The following is a 17,394-nucleotide window of genomic DNA, read 5'->3' as shown; positions in this document are numbered from 1 at the left end:
ATTTGGTAGAGCTGCCACAGAAGATGAACATTCAAATATAGAATTAATGAACATTGATGTCATTGTGTTGAAAGGAACATAAGGTTGGGAGGGGGAAAAGAGACATTCTAATTATTGGAGTGTTTGGTAGGAGTTTATTTTACAAACACTATCATTATGTTGACAACAGTGAGTCAATATGTTCCACTAGGCTTTTGTTACTTTCAGGAATGGGAGGATGGAGCATGGATGCTGTTTACTTCTCAGCATACATTCTATTTTGAGGTCACAAGCAGGCCTGGCTGCCTGCAAACAGGGGGGAAAAAAAAAGAATTTCTACTCCCTGGTATCTCACCACCATCTGGATAATATAAACCGAGTGGGAAAATCCAGCTAAGAGGCAAGGCTATGCTGAAGTTGGCAGCCATAGGATCATAGAATCATGGATTGGATTGGGTTTGAAGGGACTTTAAAGCTCTTCTTGTTCCACCCTCCCTGCCATGGCCAGGGACACCTTCCACTTGAGCAGGTTTCTGCAAGTCTCGTCTGGAAGGATGAGCAGTACAGAAAGGTTTTCAGGGCTCTGTACAATCTCCCTCATGTGCATGACCCTTCCACATCAGTGCAGCTCTGACACAGAGACCTCTTGCAGCAGCACCCAGAGACCAACTGATTCCATTCCCTGAATTCACTGCCACAGAAATGAGTGAAGAGAGAAAGATTTCATCTTCTAGCAGCCAAGAGAGGAAGATATTTTTGAAAGCATGCATAAAAATATCCCTAAACTCCTGAAATAAAGATGATGTAATTTTCTTTTAAGACGTTGAAAGCTTTGTCCTCCTTGGAAGGACAAACAGTTCCTTGAAAATGAATTGTTTCACCAGCAGTTTACTTACAAGTTGTATGTCTCAGTATAACAGAGACACCCAAATTAGAAACATGTCTTTGAACAAAACTGCTCAGATGTCCTTTGTAATGAAAAGAAAAGAATTGCCACAGGGGATTTCTTGGGAGAAGTAAATTTTTCCATTTTAATTGGAAAACTTTAAAATACACTTAAAAAATCTGCAAGGCTGTGCCTAAATTGCAGTTTTTATTTTTTTTAATGTGTGTCAGGAATGAAAAGAGCTCTGACAAATAGATACAGAAAAGAAACAAAACCACCTTTAAATTTTTATCAAAAGTTCTCCATGGCTGTTTTCAAATTAATTATTCTCCATGACGTCTGTGCCTACATCACCAGACACAGTTTTCTACCCTCCTGAATTATGGCCAGGCCTTCCAAAATACATTCTGCTAAACACTTCAATGAAGCCACAGGAATTATTTCTCCATAAATTAATCCCCACATCTTTTTTGTTCTTAATAAAAAAAACCTAGGTATCCTATAAGGCCGTAGAAATAAACCTTGCCAAATTAGCTCCTTTAGTAGCGTGGCTGAATAAATGGCATTTCTTACCCCAGTGGCAGCTCCATTACACCCAGGTTGAGGTCATACTTTCTCGTTAATGAGGTGGCTATAACAGGGCCCAAAACAGGATAAATAGAGAGGGAGTCTTCAATCAGCTGAAGTTTGTTCTCATATCAGTGCACTGCAGGCATACCTAGTTAGTTTTCCATTAGTGTTAATCAAGCATGGTGGTTGTGCATCAGCTGGGAGTTAAACCTTAGCCTGCAATTTTCTACCATTCGGAGCCTTTGATTTAATTTCTTGCACTGAGTATCAATCCATGGATAGGTCTGAGTTGATTTGTAGCCACAGTGATTAGACCACTGTAATTGATATATGATTAATCAATAGCTATGCTGCAATTCATCAATGTCACATTTATGAACTGCATGCTAATTAATTTCGTCTTTGCCTTGATTTTTTTTTTTTTTTAAGCACGTGAAAGTTCACATTTTGATTACTACTTGTATTTTTGACTTTAAAATCTAAAGCCAGGCAAGCGTGGTGTGACTAAGCAAGTCAAACAAGGAAATGCCCACAGAGGTGACAGGTAGGACCTGATGGATGCTCCAGGATGATGCTGCTGTTCACACTGGTAGGAGGGCAGAGCTTTCTGAAGGGAAGGAGCCAGAGCTGATGTGATGAAAGGCCAGCTCTGGGGCAGCTGGGTCATGGGATGTGTCCCAAGGATGTTGCATTTCCAAACAGCAAAGTCCCCTCAGCAAATACAACCTGGGCAGGGACCTCCTTCCCATGGCAGTGACACCAGCCAGCTTCTTTCACTGAACTTCATGGAAAAAACCACATTGTTTCACAGAAATAATCATAATCCCTCCCTTGGAATAACAATGGAAATACCACAGATGGCTGCTGCTGTGGGCAGCCCTCAGAGGGCAGGGATGCAATCACTGAGTGGCTTCCATTGTTAACAGCAGCAGCCAAACACCAAAATGGGCTATCACATCATCCTGGAGGGAAAACTGCAGATTTTCCTGCTTTCTTTTTACTCCGGGAGCCAGAGGAATTTTATATTTGCAGCTGGAACCATAAGTGGTTGAAATCCCCTAAAGGAGAGCAGGAGAAGACAGGACAGAGGGAGAGGGACCAGATGAATTTCTTTACAGCTTTGCAGCTGGCATTGTCAGTGCTGTGGAAGTCTTTCCCCATCGTGTCCCCCTGACTTCTGAGTGGAAGGCATGGCACAGGGGAGAGCAAAACCGAGCACCCCCTACATTTACAGCAACTTGTTTTGCTATTTCCCATTATTTATTTAAAAATGAATGCAAATCAACTGACAGCATTTTTTTTTTCAGAGTGGGAAAGAAAGCTCAATAGTAAATCTTATTTGGACTCCAAAATATTTCAAAGAAAAGCCTGAAAGAGCTATTTTTAAAAAAATGTGTAATTATTACATATCCCCCCACACATATATCCACACACTAAGGGCACTTTCTTAAACCATTTGCACTTTCTTTAAATTTAATACCACACTTTACCACTTCTCCCAAGACAATCCAGTGCCCCAGAACTGGATTTACAATAATGTATAGATATAGTGTAATTGTGTTTTTGAATGTCTACAAGGGAAGAGGAAAATATAATAATTAAAAAATAGCCTGTTGAGGGTGCTGGAGGAAAGTGCAGCACTGTTGGAAGAGCAAATTAATCTAGATTTATCTCCAGAGAGGAGGAATTAATCTCATTTGTATCCTGATCACTATGCACTGTGCCTAGCTGGGTTAAATATTTTTAAAATATAGACGTCAGCCTTTGCTGTGTGACTGAAATGCATATTTGCCACAACAGCATTAAACTGATGTCCCCAGCCCCTCTCCACAGACATACATCCACAGGCCAGCCCTCACCACCTGCTTCTGTTTCAGCCCTTGACTCTCCTGGACAGTGTTTGGCTTCAGATTAAAATGTGTGTGTGAAAAAAGAGCTTTGGCAAGATTAACCATTACTATATTGCTTTCCAACCTGATTATTGTCCATCCAAGTACTCACTTGAGTCAATATAATGACATCATGTATATATATATACTTATGATATACATGTGATTCTTGATTGAAGGATTGTGTTTCAAGCCACAAAGAATAGGTATTATGAAACTATATATTTATGTTTGCAAATAGAGGGTGTAAAACCCAGAGATCTAAAATAGTATTACAGGCTAAAGGGCATTGATAGCAAAAGGGCAAAGAAGGCAAAAAAAGAGGATCATTGGGTCACATATTCAGAAAAGGAATTTTAAATGTGGAGAAGCCTGATTAATTGTAAAATGGATTTGCTGACTGAAAATTTAAATCATAATACATGTAATAGAAGAACCTAAAACAAATATTCCAGGAGGATCTTTTTACAAGTCTGTGCTACTATGAAGCTTCTTACTCTGTTTTTCTGCTTTCTTCATTGAATTTTCTGTTTAGTCTTTTACTTTGTTCCTGTTATTCACTCTTGTAATTTGTTTTTAGCTCACTGGTTGCCTAGACAATAAAAATTGTGTCGAAAAATTGTTAGTCCATTTTATGCAATGGAACTAGAGCAAGAGAATATTAAGTCCCCCTGATTTTTAAGATTTACATAGGCAGTTTACAGTAAAAGCCTAAAATAACACCCAGATTTCCTGAAGCCAAATTCAGGTCTTTAACCACAATGCTTTGCAGCCCAATAGGGATTTTTATTCCTCTTTAATGAGCTGTTGTATTAACTTTAACAAATATTACAGTTAAATTCCAGTCAAGCACGCAGAAGCAAAGCAAACATTAGGTCACTCTTAACAGCCTGAGGATGGTGTCTCAGATAAAAGGAGCTCTGTAATGAGTTTGAGGACATATAAAAGTCTGGAACACCAGCTCCAAGCATGACTCCGTATCTGAGAGAGTACAGGTCATCCTGGGATGTAAATCAAGGGGAACAAATGTTCTCATTAAAGTTAGGACACAAAGACAATGACATTCCCATAAACACAATGCCATCACCATGTAATCTTCCCAAACATCATTAGTGCCAGCACTGGGATCCTGTGTCCAGTCCTACAGGCACAGAGCTTTTCATACAAGGGTGGAAACACAGGGAGAACTGCAAGGTGGCCATGAACTTGGAGGGTGGGGGAAAAACTTTTTGGCGAGGCTGAGGAAAATCCCCTTCTCAGTCTTGACCAAGAAAAGGTCAAAGTTCAATTTGATCAATCTGAAAGAATCTGCAAAAGAGAGGAAAACTGACAGTCAGCTCTTTAATCTAAGAAAGGGGAAACATAATGAGTTTCAAAGGTTCATGGTAGAAGATAAATTCAAACTACAAATTGCTTCACTTCTTTAACACTGGAAGTTATAAACCACTGGAACATTTTGTCATAGAGTATGATGGATTCACTTTTGCTTGAAGTCTTAAATCAAGACTAAACACTTTTATAAATAGATATCTAGTAGCTTAACCAGATGTTATATACCTCAGAAAGTAATAACAAGGTGAAATTGCTTTTGTGTGGGAAGTCATACACTGCCCTCACAGTGGTCTGCTTTAGTTTCAGGTGTCACTGCTATAACTGCTGTGGTAAGCACCAACACCTGCAGCCAGATACCCTGCTCAGGTTCTGTGGCAGATGCAATTTCAAATATTTGGAAATTGTATAACCAAGCACAGCTCACACACTTGAACAGCAGTCCATGAGATAAACAGGGAAGGATTACAGATTCCTTGGGAGGCATTTTGACAAGAAACCCGTTGCCAGAATAGTTATCCATCCTGAAATTTGGTCCCTTCCCATACTTGAGGGACAACTGAGAAACATAGTAGTGTAGCAGAATTAGAGTAGTTTTTGCAGGCAGAGTAATCCTCTCAGCTCCTGCTGCTGGATTGCAGTGGGAGTGGGAGCCAGGGGCTCAGCAAACACTGGGGGTTGCCTGCTTGTCTGTATGTGATCTGATCAGGTCACAAAACACACACACACCATGGAATAGAGCCATGGAATGGTTTGGGTTGGAAGGGAGTTAAAGCCCATCTCCTTCCACTCCTGCCATGGGCAGGGGCACCTTCCACTATGCCAGAGACCCACCCAACCTTGCCTTCAGCACTCCCAGGAATGGACATCCACAACTTCTCTGGGCAACTTCTGCCAGTCTCTGACCATCTGAGATCAATTTTATAAAATTAGGGATATAGTACTATGATCAATTTCAATACTACCTTCTGTTATAAGCTTGAGATTTAAGATTACAGGCCATTTTTCTTACACAGAGACTTGATTGTTTAAAAATAATTGTAGGAAGGGTGTTTTCTTCTGTTTAGATAGCAGTACCAATGGCTCCTGCATTTCTCTGAAAGGTTGATGAGTATTTCTCTCTCCATCTTAATTAAATTTGAATTCCAATTACGAGATGGCAGATACTCCATTTCTTGTTCTGGCTGAGATCTCTCATGTTGTTTACATCCCACCTTTGGGGAGGTTGTTACGCCTGCTAATTTCTTCCTGGGAAACACATAAATAATGTGCACATTCAGGGTATTCTTTCTGAGTTTGCATTATCTGTGAGGATATTGCTAGAAATGTAGGAAGTGCTTTACCAGTGCACTGATGTCTGAAGTGGGATTTTATTTCACAGAGGACTTACAACTGTCTCCCGTGCTGCCCTGAATATCATTCCCAAATGTCTGCTAGGCAAGAACTGGCCAGAAATTTTTTTTTCTTTTTCTTTTCTTTTTTTTTTTTTTTTTTTTTTTTTTTTTTCTAGTGTGTTTTTCATCAACTGGAACAGTTTTACTAAAATCAGTGTATCTATGGGGTATGAGTATCTCTGTGGAAGGAGGAGGTGGGGACATTCATCTTCCCAACTCAGATTTCCTCAGGAAGGCTTCCTGGTTCTTGCAGGGATGGTCCCAGGAGTCACTGTCACTAATCCAAGACAGCTTCAATTTCTCCTCTTGTTCCTTTCCAGTTATAACTCAAAGGTTCATATTTCAGTGAAGAAAATACTGTATTTCAAAATTCTTCTTAGGAATGCAGTCTTTTACCTCTCTGGCTAAAGATGAGAAGAACAGGACATCACCAAAACAGTTCCCACCACTGCAGTATCACTTTTTTCAAAAGTTTTATTTGATCCCAATTCCCACTTGGTCATTATCTGGTGGAAACAGAATTTTTAATACTTGGAAAATTTCTACAAACTGGTTGTTTACCTGTCAAAAAAGCAGCTTAATTTTTTCTCCATCATCACTCAGGCCCTTTCAGCCTGTTCTGATCTGTGGTGGTTACACTGGATGAGCACAGAATTTTTCTCTCACAGGAAATTCTCCAGCTACTGTTTGAGTACTGTGAGGTTTTCCTGCAGAGGCACATTTCCTCATTTTAACATCATATTAGGCAGTCCTAATATGGTTAATTTTCTTAGCTCCATTTTCATATAGGATCTTTCTCTACTGCACGAAGTGATAACTTTGCAAGTCCTAGGAAGTCACAGCAGAAATCTCTTTAACTTCTTTAGAACGTCCTTCATTAATGAAATCTCTCAATCCTTGGCAATATTTTAATCTTTTCTCAGACTCCCTTTCAAAAATATCAACACTTTTAGAAATGTACAGAGGAAACCACTTTTGTTTACCCAGAAGAACATCTCTTTCTGTTTCTCAAACACACACACTCCACCACACCAATACCCATTGCATTTGTTCTTATAACTTCTTGTTCTCTAAGCTTCTGCCATCAAACAGAGTATAGATTTTTCTTGACTCCTTCTTCTAAAAAGAAGAGAAGGCTTTTTACAAAGTTAATATGTTTTCCTGAACTGGCAGTTATAAAAAATGGAAAAGCTTCCATACACCTCAGATCTGTACCCCTAGCTCACAGGAGAAGAAAGAAATCTGTGATACCTCTCTGACTAGAGGACTGCGAAATATTTGACTACAATGTGTTACAAGATGACTAAATAATCACAGAGGGAGGAGAGACAAAAAGGAGCTTATGCCTTCTTATTGGGCTTCACTCTAGCTTGCATTTTTACACCTCACTTCTTTTTATTCTTCTTACTTTTAAATAAGCAAACTCAGTCTTTCTAATCACTCTTCTTTATGAGATTGGTTTTTTTTGTTGTTTTGATTTGGTTTTCTCCGTGCTTGCCATCATTCTGGCGTAAGGAGGCAGAATCCCAGCCCCAAGGCAAATTCCCTTTCCTCAGCATGTGCCACGGATGGAGTGAACCACTTCACTCGTTACAAGACAAGGAGCAATATGTTTATTGATATAAACCAGCAAATTAGCACAGTTTGAGAGAAAATACAGCAGTGGCTTAACAGGATCCCGTGGCAAGGTGAACTTGGTTGTTTTCTGCATGGAGGACAAGGCTGACAGAACCATCAGAGGGAAAATTTGATTGAGCCACGAGGCTCAGAAAAGATACCCTGGTCTTTTAAACACCTTCCCAGGCAGGAAGCAGGATGCTTCCAAGGGTGCAGCTGCATCCACTCCTAGTCCCAGACTTGGAGAAGGATTTATATTTATATGCTCATAAGCAATCCCATCTATTATTTCAAAGTTTAGCATTATATTAATCACGTACAGAGGACTTCATGGAGCAGAATCACACAATCAGAGAATGTGGAGAGATCCACAAGGACCATCAAGTCCAATGTACATAAAAACCCTCACAATTACACTACGTGCCTGGGAGTGTTGTCCAAACAATCCTCAAACTCAGCCCCAACGAGGAGTCTCTCACCCTGGAGGAGCAACCTTCCAAGATGTCCCCACTCAGTGGGATGCCTGTGCAGCCTTATGGATTGCAGTCACATTTTCACACCAGCAAAACACCTGGGTCAGCATTGCCCAAAGTCCACAATAATCTGCCCCCACAGGTTATGACTCTAGGCAGGGCACACTGCTACAGCATGGCTTACAAATTTTGCACACAAACTGTCTGCAGCAAAGATTTAGTTCAGCTAAAAAAAAAAAAAAACTAAAATATCCCGAAGGTTAATGAGATGTGCAGTGTGTTTTATGTGACTTTGTGCCATTTGTTGATTTATTTATTAGGGAATATAATTTTAAAGGCTTTTAAAAATCACAATATCTTTCCTCATGAAGGCAAATCTTCATTTTCCAGAGATGTGTTCTTTTTACTATCTTTATAGCAGTTTAATTGGCAAAACAACAGCACCAGAAAGAGAATGAATAAAATACCCTCCCCGGATTTTTTATTTTTCTTTTCTTTTTTCTTTTCTCCACTACTGATTTTTGCTTTCATTTTTCTTCTGCCTTTATTGACCTTTATAATCAAATTTCTATAGTATTTTGTTTTAAATCTCTGTTAAAGATCATGCGTTTGGGTGAAGGAACAAAAGTTATATAGCACATCCTGTAAAACGGTCTACAGTCTCTGAAAATGGTATTAACCTTATAAATCTATTTCAGTTTATCACACTGGATTCAGTAGCCTCTAATCATCGCCTTAGATATATTAATGTCCCTCTTTGCCACATCCATTATCCCCTGGTTTGGAACATGGGAAAGCTATTCCGTTGCTCTCTCGCACCTAGGCATTTTTTTTAATGTTAAATGTTAATGTTATGCAATGTTTTGAGCAAACAGCCTGGACTAAATGGCACGGTAGAGCAAATCTTCTGGAGTCTGCAAACGCTGCTCTGCCACTGCTGCTCCACACCAGGAGGTCTGGCAATGAATCCCACATGTCCCTGGTTTTTTGGGGCTGGTTTAACCCCAGCTCAGCCCCACACACCCCTTGCCCGCTCCATGGGCTGGGGAGAGAATCAGAACAAAGAAAAAGAGAAAACTCACAGGCTGAGATAAAGACAGTTTAACAGAGAAGGCTGAAGCAGAACGTGCAAGCAAAGCAAAACAAGGAATTTATTCACCCCTTTCCAGGACAGGCAGGAACTTGGGCATCTCCAGGAAAGCAGGGTCCACCATGCACAATGGTGACTTGGGAACACAAATATCATCATTCCAAATGTTGCCCCTGCTGATTCCTCCTCCTTGCCCCAGCCTTATGTACTAATTTTGATGCCACATGGTCTGGAGCATCCCTTTGGCCAGGTGGGCTCACCTGTCCCAGCTGTGTCTCCTCCCAACCCCTGCCCTGGTGCTAGTGGGATGAGGTGAGGACCAAAAAAGGCCTTGGCTCTGTGCAAACCCTGCTCAGGAATTAAAAAAAAAAAAAAATCTCTGCATCATCAGAATCTTTCCACACAAATCCAAAGTACAGCTCCATACACAGCTACTCTGAAAAAATGAACTCAACCCTGAAAAAAACACTCACATTGTGTTATTCTTTTGGTTCTGGTGGCTGCAACAGCCTTCTGTTTGTTGAATAAGGTGATAGCCTGATCTAGGACATTTTCCACCACTCTAGGGAAAAGTGTCAAATAAAAAAACCCCAACTCAAAACAGAGGAAGAAAGGGATGCTGGGCAGGAATAATCATATTAGAATATCTAAGGGGCACTGATCAGGAAAGGTAACACCTGCCTAAAATGTGAGATTTTGACGTTTGTCTTCTTTGGCTTGGAGTCTGGGTTTATACTAGTAAAAGCATAATTACAGCAATGTAGCTCAAGGTTTCTGCTTGGGTCATATTTAAGGAGGGGAGAAAAAAAAGAGAACAGAACCAGAGCTTTCTTTATAAAATACATAACAGCCAACATGCTGTGAAATAGGAAATACAAAAATCAGCGACTGCTTTACCTGAAGGGACAAATTGTGCAGAAATTCACTGTTTCACCTAAGGAAATTGCTGATTCCTTGCTTCCCCTCTATATTCAAGAGGGAAAGGAGTGAAAGGAGTTTTATCATTGATTTTAATCAACACTTTCCTCAACGTGTTTAGTGGGTGAAAGTGTTGATGCTTCTGGCTGCAGTTTTCTGTGCATTAATATTAAGAAAAGTGAGCTCAGCATCCAATTTCAGCAGAAAGTCAGTAGGGACTGAGCAAACATCTCCCTTGAACACCCTCCACTGCTATTTCTTCCTTGCTGTTCTTTGACTAGAGAATATCTATGCTCATAAATAAATACATGCAAAACATCTAGATTTGTATTCTCTGATTCCCCACCAAAAAAAAAAAAAAAAAAGAGTCGGATTTTGAAAAATAACACATGCCATGAACTTAAGTCCAATTTAGCACAGCGAAAGGGCTGCACTTCTTTAAAAATGATCAACTTTTATTGTAGAAACATTCAAGGTCACTGCAAACTCAGCCACTTTCCATTTTACGATGTAGATTAAGTGTTTTGCATCTCAACTTGTATAGTAAATAAAAAATACTGTAGTTAAATATACGACTCTCATCTTTAGAGCCGAAGGTCATGTAGGACTTGGAACTGAATGCAGAGGGGGTGGAAGTCTGTTTTGCACAGCACTGGGACAAAATTAAGGATTCATCTTTAATGTTCCCCTGTTTGTGCTTGGTGTATTTATCTCCTGGTTTCCCTAGGCTTTGATAATTTCTTCTGATATTGAGTACTCAAAAAAAGACTTTTTTTCACACATTTCACTTTTTCAGGTTTCAGTGTCAGAAAATTAAGGTACCTACTGCATAAAGCATTATGCAGTTAAGCAAGCTGTGTTATTCCCTGAGAGCACTTTTCAGAAATAAAAAGGAAGAAGAAAGAAAGGCTCAAATAAATGCTTAAATTTCACTTTACAGCAGCAAGAAAGACTTAATAATATATTAAATTATCTGTGCTGTTGATACCGAGAAAAGCAAGCTAGGTTTTGAAATAAATTATTCCTTTGCTGGGTACTGGGATAATTTTTAGTGGAAAAAGGCAATGCAGTTGATTTTATTAATAGTAAAATTGGCCTTTTTTTTAATGTAAAGTTCTCAAAGCGTTTTTCAAACACCAAGACTTCAGCTGTGCCATTAAATAACAGTATTAATTACAAGTCTCTGCTAAATTAATTTTAGGTGGGAAGCCCTCTAGGATGAAGTGTACTTCAGAAAGGACCACCTTTCCTGAGGGATGTACATGCCTTTTAAATCGCCCCAGAGATGGGGTCTCCACCTCTGCCCCGGGCAGCCTGTGGCAAGGCTTGACAACCCTTTCAGTAAATAATTTTTTTTCCTAATACCCATTCTAAATCTGTCCTGGTACCACTTGAAATCATTTCCTTGTGCCCTATTTCTTGTTTCTAAAGAGGAGCCCTGGAAAGGCACAGGGAGAGAGGGAAGCAAGGGGGTGAGAGCTGTGGTTACACAAGAAGCAAGTACATACAGTCTCCAGACTGTAAAGTGATCTATTTAGTTTGTGTCACTTCCCATTCTCATTATGTTCTTTGTCAAGAGAATGGATTTATGTGCTGCCATTTTCTGCACTCATTACGGTGTTTGTCAAGTTAATGAATAGTCTGAGGATCTGAATTTCCAATACTGAGGACTGAATTATGGCACAGGAATTAAAAATAACTCTTCCTCTTGCCCAGGTTCTGCATCCCCACCCAAAAGACATTTGCTCTGTTCCTTGATACCAAGAGCATCAGCAGAACAAGCTGCACTGAATAGTCCTGAGCACGTCAGAAAGTGGAAGCTCACATTTCTGCCAAACAACAGGTTTTAAACTTCCAGCATCTCATTTTTACAGCAAAACCAGGAGAGAAAATGGGATAGAATTAACTGGTAACACTTTATTATAAGTGACAAATAGTTATTAATTTTTTTATATTCCTTACAAGAACATTAATCATGGTAAGGTCTTTTGGACTTGGAGTGACTGTTAATATGTGATTCCAGTGAAATTCTGGTGTAATTTAGCATTAATTAATGTCCACTTACTGCAAAGTGCTACCCTATTAATCTATTTTCTGTGACTAAGGAAAGAAAGGAAATAAAATAGAGTTAATGAGATCTCAATGTTTCAATCCTGCAGGCTGCAGTGACCTAGATTGCATCATACACTGAAAGTAAAAAAAAAAATTGTTTCATACTCTTCCTAGTGTCAGAGGTCAAGACCAATCTAATAAAGAGAATACCAAGAGAAAAGCAGAGAAAAGGCACAGAGGCTCTTGTTTGCTGGAGGACTACCTTGTGGACAACTTAGATGTGCAGGGAAAAAAAACCTCACAAATGTTGATCCCAGAGATTTTTTTTTCCCTGGATAATGCATAGAGGCACAGTTATCAAGGAGCTAGAGAAATTTCCTGGAAGGACCATGCTCCTTCAGTGTGACAGCAGCTCATGGGCAGGGCCAGGCACAGACACAGCAATCCACAGCTGCTGGCACCAGCTATGCAATGTACCCGACAAAACAGAAGTTATTGTGTTTCTCTCCCAGTAAAATGAGGAAAAAGATAAATGTAAACGAAGGTTTTGAAAATCTCTAAAGTTCCTTTGAGAGTTATCAGGGAAGAATCACCTACGGTTTTTGGGTTTTTTTCTGAGTTTCTTGAGGGCACTCCAAAAACAAACTTCTTTTGGAGGCAGCCTTGCAGAACATTTCAGTTTTCCACACATTGACTGCTGAATGGACAACCACGGCCTGTTTAAACTAAATAATATTTGAGATAGGTAAAACACTAAATAATAGTTTAGATAGCTAGAACAAAGTATGACAAACTCCAGCCCTGTTCCTCTAAGTCATCTCCCTGGTGTTTATTAAGGTTTTGGCTATATATTTTAGTGGTTCTTTTCCTCCCCTTCTAGCTCCAAGCAGAAAAGGAAACACCTGTGTCTCACCATGCCACCAAAGCAGCTGGAAGAGCTGTTTGTTTTCTGCTACAGAGGAGCAAAGGCCAAAAAGCCAGGTCTTCAACAGATTAATTATTCCTTCTACTTAAGAAAGATGAACAAAATCAAATATCCACAGAAAGTCATGTAGGAAATGCCAACACCCTGAGTGCCCTTTCCACATAGGACTGCCCATTCTGGGCTACTGTCACTTCTCTCTTCTTCCATATATATTGACATGTATTACCTAGAATTGTTATTATTGCTCTCTGTGCCTTAAGACACCTCATCTATTAAACCAAAATAAACTTTTGTTTTGTTTTTTTTTGCCTTTCCTAACAAAATAGCACAGAAGGCATCAAAAATATGCATCATAATTATGCGGTTTGGAGCTCTCTTCTTTATCTTTGGCAATTCAGCTCTCTTTCCTGAACTTCCTTTCCTCATTTTTTTTTCCTTGATAATTAATTTTCTCTTCTTTCATCAACTACTGAGCTCTGTGGGAGAGAAGATCAAAATAAATAAATAAATAAAGAGAAAAGTAAAATCTAAAACTAAGATCTGGTTCCTAAGAAGAGAGGAGCTGAGACATTTTTAAGCACAAGCTGAGATGCTCAGATCATGGGACTGTAAAGATCTCTGCTTGTTACCACCAATTTGGTGATCTGCTGTTTTAATACTGGGAGATTTATGGCAAGGGATTTTTTTCCCTTTCCTGGCCAGACCCTGACTTTTGTCTGTTTCTGCAGTGGGAGAGGGTACATGTGTGTGTGGTCATTTCTGCTGGTCACTCACTCAACACCCTCTTCTCCTCTGGTTCCAGGAAGGTTCTACAGGCTCTTGGTTCACCTCATCATTCCAGATGAAATCCTTTGTCCTGACCATCAAGACACCAAAGTCTACATTTGCCTACGTTGCTTCAGAGTCCTGGGAGGAGGAAACTAGCATTTGGATTAGACCCATGGGGAGTAATTACTGCATGGAAAGAAATAAAAGATTATTTATGAATTCTAATCTCTTTAAATACTTTCTGCTTTTTAATTCAGACTGAATGTCAGGATTTTTTTTTTTCCTTGAGATGACAATGGCAATTGCACTCCTGAGATATTATCCACCTGACTGCAGGATTGTTATTAGAGCTAAAACTTATTAAATAAGACAATTCCAAGTAGATGGAGAGAAGAAAAGCACACTACCATCACAGGGCTTCTGGATAATCTGCCAGCACTAGTATCTTCTCTTTATTAGATGCCATAGATGATCAAAAGGGGGAAAAAATATCTGACAGCTTCTTCCCATGTTCTCCAGTGCATTATGAACCAATGAATCCAAAGCAATCCCTATTTCTGGGAATGTCCCAGCACAAGGCACACAAAATTAGGGAGATGCTGTGATACTTCAGCAGTGTGGGTTCTTGTTTTAGAGATGGACCAGAGGATCTCTCTGTTTTTTGGGTGAGAAGATCACTATCTGAAAAGAAATGGATAAAATTTTTAGAGGCTACCCATGCAGTGAAAATCAAAATGAGTTTAAACATAAATTATGTGGAAGAAGAGCAAAATGTGAACCCAGACAGGGTTGGACCTTCCAGATCTTCAGCCCAAAAGTTTCTCCAAGCAGTCCATAAAGCACTCGAGATGTGTTGGAACTATGGAAAGCCACTGGAACAGTGATTTCATCATTTTCAGAAGTATAAAGTTTAAAGAAAAGGTCATGCAAAACTCCATCTGAGAAGTCAGATTTTTGTCAGGATTTTCCTGTGCTTATTGTTTGTTTGGGGGTATCTTTTTTCTGGTTGGGCTTTAATTTGTTTAGTGGTTGGTTTGGATTTTTGAGGGGGTGTATTTTTAGCACTTACAGGATCCTAAACACGCATTATTTAGGAGAATCTCTTTTTTTGTGCATATAATTGTGCATATGTAATGCATACCTTATTAATTTAGAAAAAATGAAATAGTTACAAAAATTAAACCAGTCAGTTAATTTTCTGTTGGAGTCAAAGTTGTATTTGCAGTTTCATGCTGACAGCTCTCTAAGAGCCAAGTCTAGGGCTCAAATACCAGAGGAATGGTATCTGCATGCTTTGAAGGTGGCTATATTACAGGAAAATCTTTGTTATTTTATATTAATATAATATTATATTAATCCAAACTCCAAGGCTCTGTCATCACTCAAAGTTCCAATTGTCAACTGATGTACCCCGGATAAATTGAAGAGCATTATTTATTACCTTATAAACCAATTCAATAAAATAATAAAAAAAATTAAAAATAGTATGAACGGGGCCAGGACTGAATTAACTTTTCAACCTCTGACAAAATTGTGTTACTATTTACTTGAAGTGCTTTATGGTTCTACAGTGCCTTTCATTTGTCAGTGGGTGCAGACTCTATAATGATATCATCATTATATTTAGACGGGTGACTGGGTTTAAAACATTTTTTTTTTCTTTTGCCAGAGATGGAGATAGTATGCTTGGTTATGGATATCTATCACCCTAATTCTACCATCACATCATCTTACTGCACTTCATTCCCTCCAGACATGTGTTTTCTTGACAGATGAGAGCTTTGATTTTACACAGCCACGAACCTGAGTCTGCTGCACCAGATCTTATTTATTTATATGTCCCAACTCCTACACCACAGCTAAAGAGCTTCAATCTTTAAAACACTTGCCCTTTTAGCAACCCTGGCAAGGCAAGGAATGATATTATTTCCTTTAAACACAGGGGAAATGGTGGCACTGAGAGATAAGTGGCTTTTCTTTGAGAAAGCCTGCAACAAAGCGGAGACAAGGAGAATTTTTCAGATAATCATAATAATCACAAGAAGTCATGGTATTCACTGTGCAATCATAAAGTGGCAGATTAAGGGTATTTGTTTTTCTCCACTAAAATAACCTTCTATTTTTCAGATAATACTGCATATTATTCCTAATTATTTATTATTTTCTGTTTTTTGGAATAGGAAATGCAACAGAGTTCTTTTAAATCAAGTCAGAAGAGATATGATTTTGAATTATCCTTTCTGAAACTAGCCTGCTAATGCAATAAAGTGATGCTTCAGAGAGAAAGTTATCAATCCTGTGGTTCTTGTGATTACTGCATATTAAAATTACATTTTCCAGACCTTTGCAAAAATATTACTGTTAATTAGGTAATAAGCTGATAATATTCATTATAGTATATGGTGTTATTACTTATTTTCCTAGACTACCAAGAACATTTTGTAAAGACAGTGATCTAAAATAGAGTTTGAGATGATGGAAAAAAATCATTCTTTCCCTCTTTTTTTTCTATTTCTGTTTCATTCTCTTGTCACTCTCCTTGAAATGCCTTAACACTGAAGTCAAATTTGAAATTGTTGAACTAAGTTAATATTTTTCTTCCTGAAACACGTTCCAGAGCAAAAACAATAGAAAAAACAAACAAACAAACAAAATAACACAAATTATAGCAAAGCTTAATACAATTTTAAAATCTGTAATAGATCCAATTCTGACATTACTGATATCACTTCTTTTTGACATAGATTGAAAATATGGCCACAGTAGGTTAAAGGAAGCTCTGAACTAATTGAAAATCACAGCATAACATTTAGTGTATGGAAAGAATTGGATCAGTACTGCCAGGATTATTTGGAATTGCAGTCTCTCCCACAGGGGAGAAGTCCATAACTCTCCAGCATCAGTCCCTGACTTCCCATCATCAGCTCAGTAGCACTGAAAGCTTCTTCAGCTTTAATTTCAAGCCATAAACTTCCTAAACTCCATTTTATGTCCAAGATTTTTCTCCTTTTCTTCCACCCCACACAGCAACTTTCTGTAATGCTCTTGTTCCAGTAGCTAGAGAGCCTACTCAGATGTTACACATGTATTTATTAATCTCTCATTCATATCCATTTACTCTTGAGCAAAAAAAAAAATTCCTCCAGTCTGAGGACATGTCTTCCTTTCTTGATATTCAGCCACACAGAGTACTTTTAATAACAATTGTATAGTGGGATTAAAGAGTGTAAGTGGGCTTTTTGTTGTTGTACTCATGCTGGAATTCTTGCCCCATTTCTGTTTTAAGCACATAGGCTAACCTTTACGTCATTGCCCCTTCTCTACCTCTGACAAAAACACTTTGTGTCACATATCCTGAAATACCATTCACCTTTTGATTACCTTATTGTACCTATGGTCCACAATCATTCTGTGATAGTCTAAACCAGCCAAGAATTATTTTTTCCTGACATGGATCCCTGTGTTCTCAGCAGAAGCCCTGATTGTTCATCCCCTTGCAGTTCC

Source organism: Sturnus vulgaris, chromosome Z (assembly GCF_052056855.1).
Source record: "Sturnus vulgaris isolate bStuVul1 chromosome Z, bStuVul1.hap1, whole genome shotgun sequence".
Taxonomy (NCBI): Eukaryota; Metazoa; Chordata; class Aves; order Passeriformes; family Sturnidae; genus Sturnus; species Sturnus vulgaris.
The sequence above is the reverse complement of the archived record's forward strand: the minus strand, read 5'-3'. Positions refer to the sequence as shown.